Source organism: Aethalodelphis obliquidens, unplaced genomic scaffold (assembly GCF_003676395.1).
Source record: "Aethalodelphis obliquidens isolate GAN/ISIS:26980383/991018 unplaced genomic scaffold, ASM367639v1 scaffold9, whole genome shotgun sequence".
Taxonomy (NCBI): domain Eukaryota; kingdom Metazoa; phylum Chordata; class Mammalia; order Artiodactyla; family Delphinidae; genus Aethalodelphis; species Aethalodelphis obliquidens.
Window position 1 is genome coordinate 35,431,608 of NW_020837953.1, and position 13,162 is coordinate 35,444,769.

A 13,162-nucleotide genomic window follows, 5' to 3' on the forward strand; every position below is an offset into this window, starting at 1 on the left:
GGAAATCAGTGACCCCACTGGTCCAGCTTCCATATCACCTGCCAGAAGGACCTTTCTAATGCATGAACCTGACTGTGTTGCACCCCCCGCCTCAAATCCTTCAGATGCAACCCCTGCATTGGTGCTTGTTGAGTGACTGTCTGATGGATGGACTCCCTCTGCCTTGCTGTGTGTGATGTTTCCTCTGCCCCCAACCTAAGGCTGGGGGCTCACGGGCTAGCCTGGATCCCACGCAAGGGGGATACCAGGATGTGGGAAAGTTGAGTACGATTGCTCCTGTGCCAGGTGCTGGCCAGGAATCACTGATTCAGAAATAAACCAGTGACCATCACTGACACTATCAACAGAGTGAAAAAGCAACCCACAGGATGGAAGAAAATGTCTGCAAATCACATATCTTAGATGGGATTAACATCCAGAATATGTAAGGAACTCCTACAATTGAACAACAAAGAACCAAACAGACCTGTTAAAAAATGGGCAAAGGACTTGAATAGACATTTATCTCCAGAAGGTACACAGATGGCTAAACAGCACATGGAAAGATGCTCGACATCACTAAGCGTCAGGGAAATTCAAATCAAAACCACGATGAGATACCACTTCACACCCATTAGCTATTATCAAAACAACAGAAAATAACAAGTGTTGGTGAGGAACCCTGTGCATCGCTGGTGGGAATGTAAACTGGTGCAGTCACTGTGGAAAACACTATGGCAGTTTCTCAAAAAATTAAACATAGAATTACCGTAAATTCCTCTTCTGCGTGTACATCCCAAAGGAAACAAAAGCAGGGGGCACTTCCTTGGTGGCCCAGTGGTAAAAGAATCTGCCTTCCAATGCAGTGGACGTGGGTTCGATCCCTGGTCAGGGAACTAAGATCCCACATGCCGCGGGGCAACTAAGCCCGTGGGCTACAACTACTGAGCTTGCATGCCTCAACGACAGCCTGTGCACCGCAACTACAGAGCCCACGCATTCTGGAACCCATGCGCCACAACTAGAGAGAGAAAACCTGCATGCCACAACTAGAGAAGCCTGCGCACTGCAACGAAGAGCCCTCGTGCCGCAACTAAGACCCAAAAAATAAATAAAAATTTAAAAATATTTATTTATTTATAGGGACACAGACATTTGCACATCCATGTTCATAGCAGCCTGAAGGTGGAAACACGAATGTCTATCAGTGGATGAACTGATAAACAAAATGTGTCTATCCATACAATGGGATATTATTCAGTCTTAAAAATGAATGAAATTCTGACACTTGCAATGACAGGGAGGAACGCTGAGGACATTATGCAAAGTGAAATAAACCAGACACAAAAGGACAAATCCTGTATGCTTCCACTTATCTGAGGTACTTAAGTCAGATTCCTAGAGACAGAAAGTAGAGTGGTACTTGCCAGGGGCCAGGGGAAAGGGGCCATGGGAGTTACAGTTTAATGGATACAGAGCTTCAGTCTGGGAAGATGAAAGACTTCTAGAGATGGAGGGTGGTGATGGTCATATAACGTGAATGTACTTAATACCACTGAACTGCAGGCTTAAAAATGGTTAAGATGGTAAATTTTATGTTAAGTGTATTTTATCACAATTTTCTTTTTAAAAAAGAAAGAAATACACCAGAAATACTCCCTGCCCCCAAGCACCTCACGTCCTCACAGAAAAGGTGTGGAGGGTGACACATCAAAGGGAGTGGGCACATAGGGTATGGCGAACCTTCCTGTAGGCTGAAGCAGGACCCTCCTTCAGGGATGGGAGGGATGAGCCCCAGCAGAAGCTGGGAGGTGTAAGTAATGTTCTGCAAGCCCAGTGTGGACACAGAAGCGTCGTACTGAAGACACAGTGTTGTGAAATGATCTGAAAGTCCAGAGGCCTGGGTTCTGGGCCTGGGTCAGTCTCTAAATGGCTGTGTGACGTTGGGCAAATTGCTGCCCCTCTCTGGGCCCCAGCTTCCTCAGCTGCAGAATGCTGATCAGCCAGGGGCAGTCACTGTTGGGCTGAGTTCAGTGGACTCCGGAGGAGGAGGGGGAGGGGCTGGTGGCCAAGGGCAGAGGGAGGGGCCAGGCTCTGGGTCCCTGTCCTGGCTCCACCAGAGATGTAGCCCCTTGATCTCTCTTGGGCCTCTGTGTGTATTGTCCTTGAACTAGAGATCCTACTGCTTAAGCAGGGGGTCGGGGAGGGGAGGAAGGAGGTGAAGACCACGCCTCATGGGGCTCCGAGAATCTGCGGGGTCCTGAGCTGTCCCACAAGCTCTGGAGTGGGGACTGTGGGCATCTCAAATCTTTCCTGCCTGACGAAAGCCCCTCGGTCTGACTTCGTCTTGGCCAGTTATATATGCCAGTCCTCAGTGCCCTTATCTGTAAGAGGGGCTCAGAAAGGCCCCACTTCAGTGAGGCTTGAGAGGATGAAAGGAGATGCCTACAAAGTGCTTAGCTTGGGCCTGGCACAGAAGGCACCCAAGAAACAGGACTCGTATGATGCTGAATGGGCAGCCTCTTCCCAGCCCACCTGTGCCCGCCTCTAGGGACCACTGGGGAAGCAGTCCAGGGCGTGCCCACCTCACCTGAAAGGCTGCGTGGCTCCCGCACGCCCCACTCCAAGAAGGGCCCCCACGCTGCACCCAGCTCTGCAGCTGGGGCTCTGGGCAGCACTGAGTCACATCTGGGGTTAAAGTCATTGTCACAATTAATGGAGCACCAAAGAGCCAGCCAGCTGCTCACTGTCTGTTTCCTGCCAGGGACCTGGATAAATTAATCAGCTCACTCTGAGTCTGCTCCAGCCGCTCCACCAGCGCCAATGGCCTGGCTCAGCCCAGGGGCTGCTGCAGACACCCAGAGGGGCATAAATTCCTGGAGGGTGGGAAAGGGCGGAATCAGCCCTGTTCTCCATCTGGGGCACTCCCACCCCAGCCACCTCTCTGCCCCCTGGCACACTCCTCCTCCAACCCCCACCACCGCTCTGGAACTCTGTCCCCCTCCCGGAAGAGAATGCAGCAAACCAGCTGTGCGTCCCTGGGTATATCACATTCCCTCTCTGAGCTTTGGGCTTCTCATGGGTCAAAGGGCGTAGCTAATGCCTGCCCCTTTCATCTACTTCATCAAGCGAGACAATAAAAAGGAAAGTTCACGGGCTTCCCTGGTGGCGCAGTGGTTGAGAGTCCGCCTGCCATGCAGGGGACACGGGTTCGTGCCCCGGGCCAGGAAGATCCCACATGCCGCGGAGCAGCTGGGCCCATCGGACACGGGTTCGTGCCCTGGTCCGGGAGGATCCCACATGCCGCGGAGCGGCTGGGCCCGTGAGCCATGGCCGCTGAGCCTGCGCTCTGCAACGGGAGAGGCCACAACAGTGAGAGGCCCGTCTACCGCAAAAAAAAAAAAAAAAAGGAAAGTTCACGAATGGCTGTTAATTCACCAGGTAAGGTGGAGCACCACCCAGTATGTGGAAGGAGGGGTCCAAAGAGAGGGGCACAGCCTGGTTAAAAGCATGAGCTCTGGGGCCAGACTCTCCTGACCTTAGCAGAGATGCTTAACCTCTCAGAGCATCTGGTTTCTTGCCAGTACGATTGTCCTTTTCCCGCATCATCTCACGGATGAAAACTGCGTGGAACAGGTTCTGTGATCATCCCTGTGTTATAAACGAGGAGGTGGAGGCGAGGTAAAGCGACTGGCCTGAGTCACACTGTTGAGAGGTGGTACAGCACCAGCTCGTTCAGACCCAGCACCGCTGGCTTTAGGCCTGTGGCCTGGCGGGCAATCTGATAACTCTGATGCTGGAGACAGTCCTGGATGACCCTGCTACCCAGGGTGCTTAACAAACTCCAGAATCAGAAGGGTGGATGGAACCTCAAGGACCATCACTCTCCACCCAGCTGACACTTATTAAACAAAGGATGCCCAGGCCCCTCCCCAGACCCACTGGATGTGGGCATCTGTGTGTTTCACCTGCCAGCCTGGCACAGGTTCAGGATCTAGAGTTTGGAAACCTTCTTTCCCCTCTGGGCAACCCCAATCTCCAGGCCCCATAATGATGGGAGGTGGTCCCCGGCTCGGTAGGTAATGCAGCATTGGTTCCCACCCCTTCACAGGGTGGCACAAGGGACTCAACACAGGCTCCAGGCCCAGAGAGATCTGTGTTTGCGTCCATCGCTTGGAACCTGTCTGATGGTGGCTCTTTCTCATTGCTCTGAGCCTCAGCTTCCTCATCTGTGCAATGGGGTGGCTGCACCCACTTGCAGGATTGGTAGTAGGGATGAAATGAGATAACGTCCATGAATTGTTAAGAGCTATGTGAATATAAGTTATTTGTTCTAACTCCTAAACGAAGTGAGGTAACTCTGAGCCACTCCTGTTTTTTTTGGTTGTGCCATACAGCTTGCGGGATCTTAGTTCCCCGACCAGGTATTGAACCTGTGCCCTCAGCAGTGAAAGTGCGGAGTCCTAACCACTGGACCGCCAGGGAATTCCCTGAGCCCCTCCTTACAGCACCCAGTAAACAAAAGAACCTTAGATCACCAACGTGATCGACCAAAACCCAAGTCTGGCCATATTCCTCACCCCCCGCTTAAAATCCTTCCAACTTCTTGTTACCCTAAAAACCAAGTCCTAAGCTCTGAGTGGGACAGAGGGACAGAGATACCCAGAGCCAAGCCGGGGAGCCAGGCCCATTCCTTCCTAGCTGCTGGGTCTCAGGGGAGATGCTGACCCAACCGACATCCAGGCAGTCACCTGCTCACGGGTCAGCCCCTGCCACTGGCAGAACCGGTTCACGGCGCCAAAGCCCTTCCACACCCACGCTCACCCCGGGAGACAGCCACGTGGGACACACAAAAGAGTGCTTCACAGGGAGAGACTGAAGCCCTGGGGGGTAAAGGGACATCCCAGGACCCAGCCTTTGTCCTCAGGCAGAGAAGGGGGTCCTCTGGGCTCTCGGGGGTCCCTGGCCTGCCCCTCCAGCTCCCTGAAGCCTGGTGCATCGGGGCTGATGACAGCAGACTCAGCTTACCGATACCTGGGGACGAGACCCCCAGAGAGAGAGGAGTTGGGCTCGTCCTGACCCCAGTCACAGGCCACAGAGAGCCCAGATGACAATCTTACCCCAAAGTAAAGAAATATTCAAATACCAGCTCAGTATCATCATCATCATCAATATATTATTATCCCTCTGTCTCCAGAGGCATGGGGGCTGCCCAAGTGTTCGTGAAAGAAGTCCTGGGTGTATGATGCGTTTGTGTCTATGGTGGGCATGTGCATGCTTGTGTGTGTGCGTTTCTGAGCACGTTTGCAGGAGGAAATTTACTGAGATGTAACCATACTACACACTAATAACAATGATAACGATTATACATTTAATGAGGGCGCACCATGTGCCAGGCACAGTGCCAAGACCATGGAGGCCAGATGGGCCTGGGACACAGACATAAGCACCCCACATCCACGCCTCAGACTTGGAGAATCGGGAGGCGGCACTAGGGTCGGTTCTGGAATCCCAAAGATCTGCATGCACTAATAATAAATCAGCAGCTCTGTCTCTGACTGCTGTGTGTCCTTGGGTAAGTCCCTTCACCTCTCTGGGCCTCTGCTTCCTTTTGATCTGTCTGATGATAAGACTGTGAGTCACAGCCTCTCCCTGCTCACAGAGGGACAACACTGGCCCCACTGCCCATCACTTACCCCGTGAGCAGGATATGTGAGCCAGCCCCAGTCCCCATGGATGGTCGACGTGTCCAGCAAATTCACTGTAGAACAGGAAACAAGAGCACATCAGACCCCTGGGCCCCCGTTCCCCAGTCCCATAGGACCAGCCCAGCCTGGCCACACTGGTCTGCTCTCAGCCCAAACACGCCAGCTCCAGTCTCTGGGTCCTTTCTCACTTCCCCATCCTTCAAGGCTCAGTTCAAGTTCTTCCTCTTCTCACCTCCCAGAACACAAGCTGCCCCGAGTGCCAGGCTACCCTGGTTGGTGGTGCAGTGGGGTGGCTAGGAGCTGGGCTCAGCAGTCCAGCGGTCCTGGTTCAGAATCCCAGCTCTGTCAGTTAGATGCTGTGTGTCCCTGAGCAAGTTTCCTCCCTTCCCCAAGCCCCCATTTCCTCCCCTAAAATGGGGTGACAGTGATGCCTGCCTTACAGGGGCTTGTGAAGATGACCTGACCCTGGGCCACTCATGGGACATGATGGCGTTCAAAAGCACCCACCGACGTTCGCGCTGTTAGGTCAAACCTCCCCCCAGAGGACTGGCCCCAGCTTTCCCATCACCAGTGTCCCCCAGTGGGTGCCTCGCACCAACAGGTCCTCTGTGCACACGGGACGTGGAGGGTCTTGGAGGAAGAAGAGCTGCCTCGTACGGAGCACCTGCTACGTGCTGGGCTCTGCTAGGGGAGCCTGAGATGCCTCATCTGCGGCCCCACAACACGGCTGAAAGGTGTTCATTCTTATCTCCATTTTCCAGATGAAAACACTGAGCCTCGGTGAAGATCAGGAACGTGCCTGAAGCCCCACAGATGTAGCTGCAGGGCTGGCATCCAGGGCACCACAGACAAGGCCACCAGCCCTGGTAGCTTGAGCCCAAGGAGCAGAACCTCTGGGCTGTCACTGTGGTGGGAAGGAGCGCTGGCCTCAAAGGCAAGTTTACTCTAAGCCAGACCCTCAAAGGGGACCCTGCAAAGTACCAACAACAGGGTGGAGAAAAGAGCCTGCCTTCGGAATCAGACATCACTGGGCTCATATCTCAATACAGCTACTTGGTAGCAGGTGACCTGCACTTCACCGAACCTCAATTTCCTCATCTGTAAAATGGGGATAATAATATGTAAGGGTGGGCGAGGGTAAACTGTAAAGCCTGGAGTCAATGCCTTACTAAAGCTCGTTCCTATTCCCTAAGTCCTGGCCCTCCTGCCTCTCTCTTGGGACCTAGGAGCCATCCACTCACTTTAAGGTGATAAAGATGCACTAAACTGTGAAGAGCAGGGCTTGAATCTCAGCACTGTCTCTAACTGCTGTGTGTCCTTGGGTAAGTCCCTTCCCCTCTCTGGGCCCCTGCTTCCTTTGATCTAGCCGATGAAAGGGCTTTGGGCTCCAAGGTCCACAGCTTTCATTTCACTTTCTCTTCTATGTACCCCCTCTCCCAGCCAGCAACCAGGGGCTTCCAAACAACCCAATCTGCAGACTCCGGCAGGTCACAGAGGGTTCAAACGGGGCTCTCCTGGAACTTTCCCGAAGAAAGGCTGGGTGTCCTTCTGCCTGAGATTTGCATAGCTCTGCGCCTGCCCCTCAAAGATGGAGACAAGTGTCCTCAGGAAATGTAGGAGTGAGGATGTTCTTATTCGCTGATTTTCTTCCTCTTTCTCCTCTCACCCTCCCCACCTATTGTCAGGGGCCCCAGAGGCTGGCTGGAGAGATGACTTGCCGAACCAGGAAGGGGCCTCTGAGGTCCCCCCCTGGGTCCCCAGGGGCCAGGTGGGATCAGGGGATGGAGCCAGTGTCCGCAGAGGGATCTCCCTTCCCCGAGCCCAGCCGGCCTCATGCCAGGGGCACAGGCAGAGAAGCCTTCCCGCCTCCCTCCCTCCCTCCCTCCCTCCCTCTCAGGCAATGGAGAGAAAACTGGGTCAGGCAGCTCTCTCCTCCTGCTGGCTGGGGGGAGGGGGAGGGGGCCGCACTGCAGTTTCCCCCAGACCAGCAGGGCCCAGTTTGGGGAGAGGGTGGGGAAAGGGGACGTGTGGGCTCCCCCGCCCCACCCACATCCCAGATGGGGTCTCAGCCCTTCGCCAGCATCACCCGGATACAGCTCAGACCTGCCCCTACCCAGGGGCAATGAATGTCCCCCACTGGGACTTCTCCCCATGAACACCCTGACTCTAGAGGCAACTGCCTGCAGACCCCACTTTCTAGACCCTTCCCTCCCCTCTGGAAATCCCCAACCACACCTGCAGCTGCTTCCTGATCAGTCAGCCAGGGGGCTCAGATAATCCAAAAATAAGTCAGAAGTCGATTCTATTGGATTCAGGAGGAGTTATAGGATTCCAGGGCTGCTTGCTCCAATTCCCTCCAGACCCTTCTCTGTCCATCCCCTCCCCTCCTCCCCCTCTGTCCCCTTCTTCCCTACCTCATGTCCCCTTCTGTGGGAGGAACATAGAGTGTCTCTCATGGGAAGCTCCAGGCCCACAGGAGGGCTCATCAGGGCTGGAGAGAATTCCAGCGTTACGCCCATCCAGCTTGGGCCTGAACCCCCTTGGAGATTCCAACCCTTCTGCTCACCTGGGCTGGGCTCTCTCCTGCCTCCTGCACTGCTGGACTGCAGGTCTGTGTGACATCTGTGAAGTCAATGACCCCCTCTGGGCCTGTCTCCCCACTTGTAAGTGGGAGGATTGGACCCATGGTCTCTTAGGGCCTTCAGTGAAGCAACCACTTAACCCCTCTGTGCCTTGGTTTCCTCATCAGCAAGATGTCTGTAGGCATCCTTCCTGGGCCTACTTGCCAGGCTATTCTGGGGGATCAAACGGGTCCCTCTCCTGCTCTGAGAAGCACAGATAATTCCTAAGCCTCTCCTATTCGACTGTGGAAGGAAGGCATTATGCGATTTCTTTTTTTCTCCAGCACTGTCACCTTCCCCCATTCCATTTCACTGAGACTAATACCTAAATTGATTTACATTCCCTGAGGACGCAGCGCATGATGGTGAGGCTGGAGAGTTCAGGGTGGCCAGGGGATGTCAGCCAAGATGTGAATGCCTTGGAGATCACCCCAAAGTGGTGTATAATCCACACCACAGAGTGATAAGGGTTCGAGCCTGGTGGGGCTCAGGGGCATCTCTGCAGGTGTAGGACCGTCCCCAGCACTGTGAGGGACCTGGCATATGGGCACTTGGGCACCCTGGGGCACTGTCACCTTTGCAGGACCCCAGCTGGGAAAAGAGCCCCCTCCCTGAGTTCCAACAGTCTCCCTGGCCGATCCTGGCTCTGCACCAGCCCAGGGACTCCTGGCTGTTCTACGTGGAACCCATGCCCCAGGTCTCCACCCAGGACTGTCAGACCTGCGTGGGTAACCCATGTCCAGCCATGGGTACCCTGCTGTGTTGATCAGATAGGTATGGCCTGGCCCTTGGACAACGTCTCCCTCCTTCTCACCCTTGACAGACATCCCCCCTTCCTCTCTTTGAGACCTTGCCTCTTCCCCAGCTGTTGCCCCTCCCTGGACACATCCTCTCGCCCAGGCTAATGGTCCATCCTCTGCTCGGGAGCCTGGTCAAAGTCCCCTCCCCAGGGGCTCTGGGGTTTGCCAGCCTGGGATTCTGGAGGGTGCTGGCTCCTCGCTGGAGAAGAGAGTTGAAGCAAGGAGCGGGGGATGCACCACCCAACGCCCAGAGCCTTGGTGTGGGCCCTTCAGAATCCTGCTGGGTGAAGAATCTGTCCCCTTCTCCCCACTCGACCCTGGGAAAACCGTGTCCTCAGGCCACAGCCCCAAGAGCTCCCAGGTCCCTTGTGCACTCTTCCCCTCAGCTCCCTTGCTATGGTCCCTGCTCCCTGCATGGCCCCTGTTTCATTGGAGATTATGAGTTTATCCGTGTCTCTGTGCGTTTATTCTGTGCACATGCATTTCTATGGACATGCATGCAAGTTTGAGGGTCTTTTTATATGTGTGGTGTCTGCCCATGGATGTGCATATTTTCATGCGCATGAATCTTTACATGTATATGTGTGCACATGTGTACTGGCCGCATTTCCGTGCATCTGACTATGGCGTGGGGAGGGGGCTGTCCATGCACATGAGTCTCTACAGGCCTGGGTCTTGGCGTGTGAATCCTAACATGTGTTTGTTTGTGCATGTCCGGTTGTGGGTACGACTGCATCTCTGTGAGCCGTTCGTGTGTGAGGGGGTGGATCTGTGGTATATCTGAGCGTGGATGAGAAACACTGGCTCTGGAGCTTCCTGGAATCTGGAAGTTCATCCTGCCAGAGTGAGAACACAGCTCTGGACCCAGGATGTCAGTCCCAGGATCCTGCAGAGAGCACCAGGTCTAGCCTCCCTCTGGCAGAGCTGCAAAAGCAGAGGAGGTCCAGGGCAGGGGCTGGCGTGAGGAGCAGAACCCAGGGTGGCATCCTGAGCCGGACCTGGAGTGTCCAGCGGGGCTAAGATGTATGTGTGTGTGCGCGCGTGAACGCTTGCACATAGGTGTGTGGAGACCCAGACCCTTTTGGTTCCGACTGCTCAGCCCTCACGCCCATCCTGTGTCCCCTGAGTGACCAGACTGCCCCAGCCTTGACTCCGGACAAGACCCAGCTCTCCAGGGCCTTTCCATCTGCAGCCCTCTCAGCCCCCTCCTCACTGGTTCCTTCTCCCCAGTGCCCACCAAAGCTGCCTCCCCTCCGGCTCTCACCCCCTGGCTGCTGTCCTTCGTTCTCCCCCAGTCCTCCAACCCTCCAGCCCGGCCCACTTCCAAGACCCTCACTTGCTGCCGCTCATTCCCATCTTCCCCCAAACTCAGTCCTGTTCTCTGATCCTCCTTGCCCCGAACCTCATCCTGCGTCCTTGTGTCCCTCTGCTCTCTGTCCTCTGTCCCCACCCCTGTCCCCTGCCCTGTCTCCTCTCTGCCCTATACCTCTTCTCCTGTCTTCTGTCCCCCCGTCCTGTCTCCTCATCCCCAGTGTCCGAGCCTCAGTTCCCTGTCCCCCACTCCGAATCCCTCAGTCCTTGTCCTCCTGTCCCTGCCCCGGTGTCTCTGTCCCTCATCCTCAAGCCCTCCGGTCCCTCTCCCTCAGTCCTGTCCCCATCGCCATCGCTCTATCCCTTGACCCCAGGTCTCTCCCGCGGTGCCACGCCTGCCCCCCAGACCCAGAGATCCCAGCTCCTTTGGCATTCGGGGTCGAGGGAAAGGAAGTTGAGCCTCGCTCTGGTTGCGCGCGCCGCGCCCCCAGGCCCCTCGGCGCCCCCCCACCCCCGCCCCGCCCCGCCGCCGCCGCCGCCGCTCACCTTCGCCGCGCGCCGCGGACACGCAGGTGGCAGCCGCCGCCGCGGCCGTGACGACCCAGAGCGCCGGGGGCAGGCGGCCCCGAGCGGGGGCCATGGCCGGGCCGGGCTGGCGGGGACGCCGCGCACCCTGGGCTCGGCCGCAGCGGCCCGCGCGTCGGCGCGCTCCCTGCTCACCCGCACACCCGGCTGCCGGGCGCACACACCGGCGCACACACCGGCGCACAAGCCGACTCGCAGCGCACACGCGGGCACCCGCGCCCGCCGCCGCCGCCGCCGCCCCGGGCGGGGGCCGGCCAGTCACGGCGCCGAGCCAATCAGCACCGAGGCGGGTGGGGGGGACACGGAGCCCGCACCGCGGACACCGACCCGTGGACACCGACCCGCGGACACCACAGACCGCCGCCCGTGCGCACGCTCGCCCTCGCCCGCCCGTACCTTCGGGGGCGGCGCGCGCCCCACGTCTGCACGTGGACTCAGCCACCGCGCACCCAGCCACGGTTCGGACGCCACGCGACACCGGGACCCACGGACCCACCCGGGGATGCCCCGCGTGGACACACGCGGGCACACTCTCTCTTACACACGTGACCCTCAGGCACACGCGCCCCCAGAAAGTGCCTCGTGGGGTGATGCATACACACTAGTTCACGGACAGAGGCTCAGAGGCAAACTCGGAAGCACTTTTACTTAAACGTTCTCTCCCCTCCCCCACCCCAGTGACTGGGCACCCCGGGAGGCCTTAGAGTGCAGTGATCATGAGCTCAGGCTCAGGGACCAGACAGATGTTTCAATGCTGGCCTCGGGCAAGTTTCTTAACCTCCCTGAGTCTCAACTTCCATGTCTGTAAAACAGGGACAAGGGTGTCTATGTCCTAGGGTGGTTTTGAGAACTATATTCAAGGACCCAGGTAAAGTGCCCAGCATACTGCCAGACACACAGCCAGTGGCCAGCTTGGATGATGGTGGCTACTATCCCCTGCTTTCCTCTCCCCTGACTTCATTCACTCCAATTCTGTTCCCAGGATTAGAGATCTCATCCTGGGGAGGCTGCAGGCTGTAGGGGGAGGACAGTGTTGTGGGGCTCCCTCCTGAAGCCTGACCTACCAGCCTCTAGCCCGGTGAGCACCTGGTGGACCAAGCTGTCCAGGAAGCAGATAAGAGATCTGCAGCTCCTGGGGACTGGCTGGCAAGTGTGTGCCCACTGGGGCAAGTCTCACCGCTGCTCTGCCTTTCAGCTGGTGCAGACCACTGCTCAGCCCCTCTGAATACACTTCCACTCCTGTGCTCACTGGGGAAGAGTTAGACCAACGGCTGGAGGTTACATGGGATGATAAAGGCCATCTGGGGAGTGTGTGCTGTGTACCAGACCCTGTTTTAGGCGCTTTATAAACTTGCGTTACTTTAAGCCTCACACAGCCCCGCAGGGGAGGTGCAGCTAAGGAGACTGAAGTGCAGAAAGGCCATCATTCGCCTTAGATCACACAGCTGGTTAAATGCTAGAGAGGTGCTCAGATCCAGATCCGCTGGACTCCAAAACCCACTTCTTTCCTGTGCGTCTTTCTTTGTTACAGAAAGGGGAAGACGGCTCGTATTAGGAGCCCTTTTCTAACAGCTCAGACCAACTGCCTCAAAGATGTAGTAAGCCCCCTGTTAGCCGAAGCGTTCAAACCAACACTAGCTAGAGACTGTTCAGGGACGCTGTGAGGGGGGCTGGGGTTCAGGGGAGCAGATTGGATTAGACCCGGAGAGGCAAACTCCAATGCCCATGTGAGACAGGCAGGCAGGCTAATGAAACCTGCCAAGGGAAGTGTTCCCAGCTCCAGTCAACGTTGCCCTGGGGGTATGAGCCCAATTTTCTGCGTGTTCAAGAGAAGCTGTATATCTGGAATTTTTATGTGGTGTCTCTTAATATTTAAAGTTGGCAGCTAACGGAAACATTTTAATAACAAGTGTGTGCAAACCTGGAGAGAGGTGGCCACAGGCCTCTAGACCTTCCTTCTGAGCTTCTTTTAGACAGAAAAGTCCCTGGCTGGCACCTCGCTCCTGGGCCACTGGGGCAGTGGGCAAGGTAGGGCAGAAAGATGCAGACCGTGCAGTGTGCAGTCACGGCACTCATGGGCATCCTGTACCCCGGCCAGGGCTCCCAGAAATATTTGCTGGTGGAGGAAGCTTTGTTGGGGGCTGGGGTTCTGCATCCC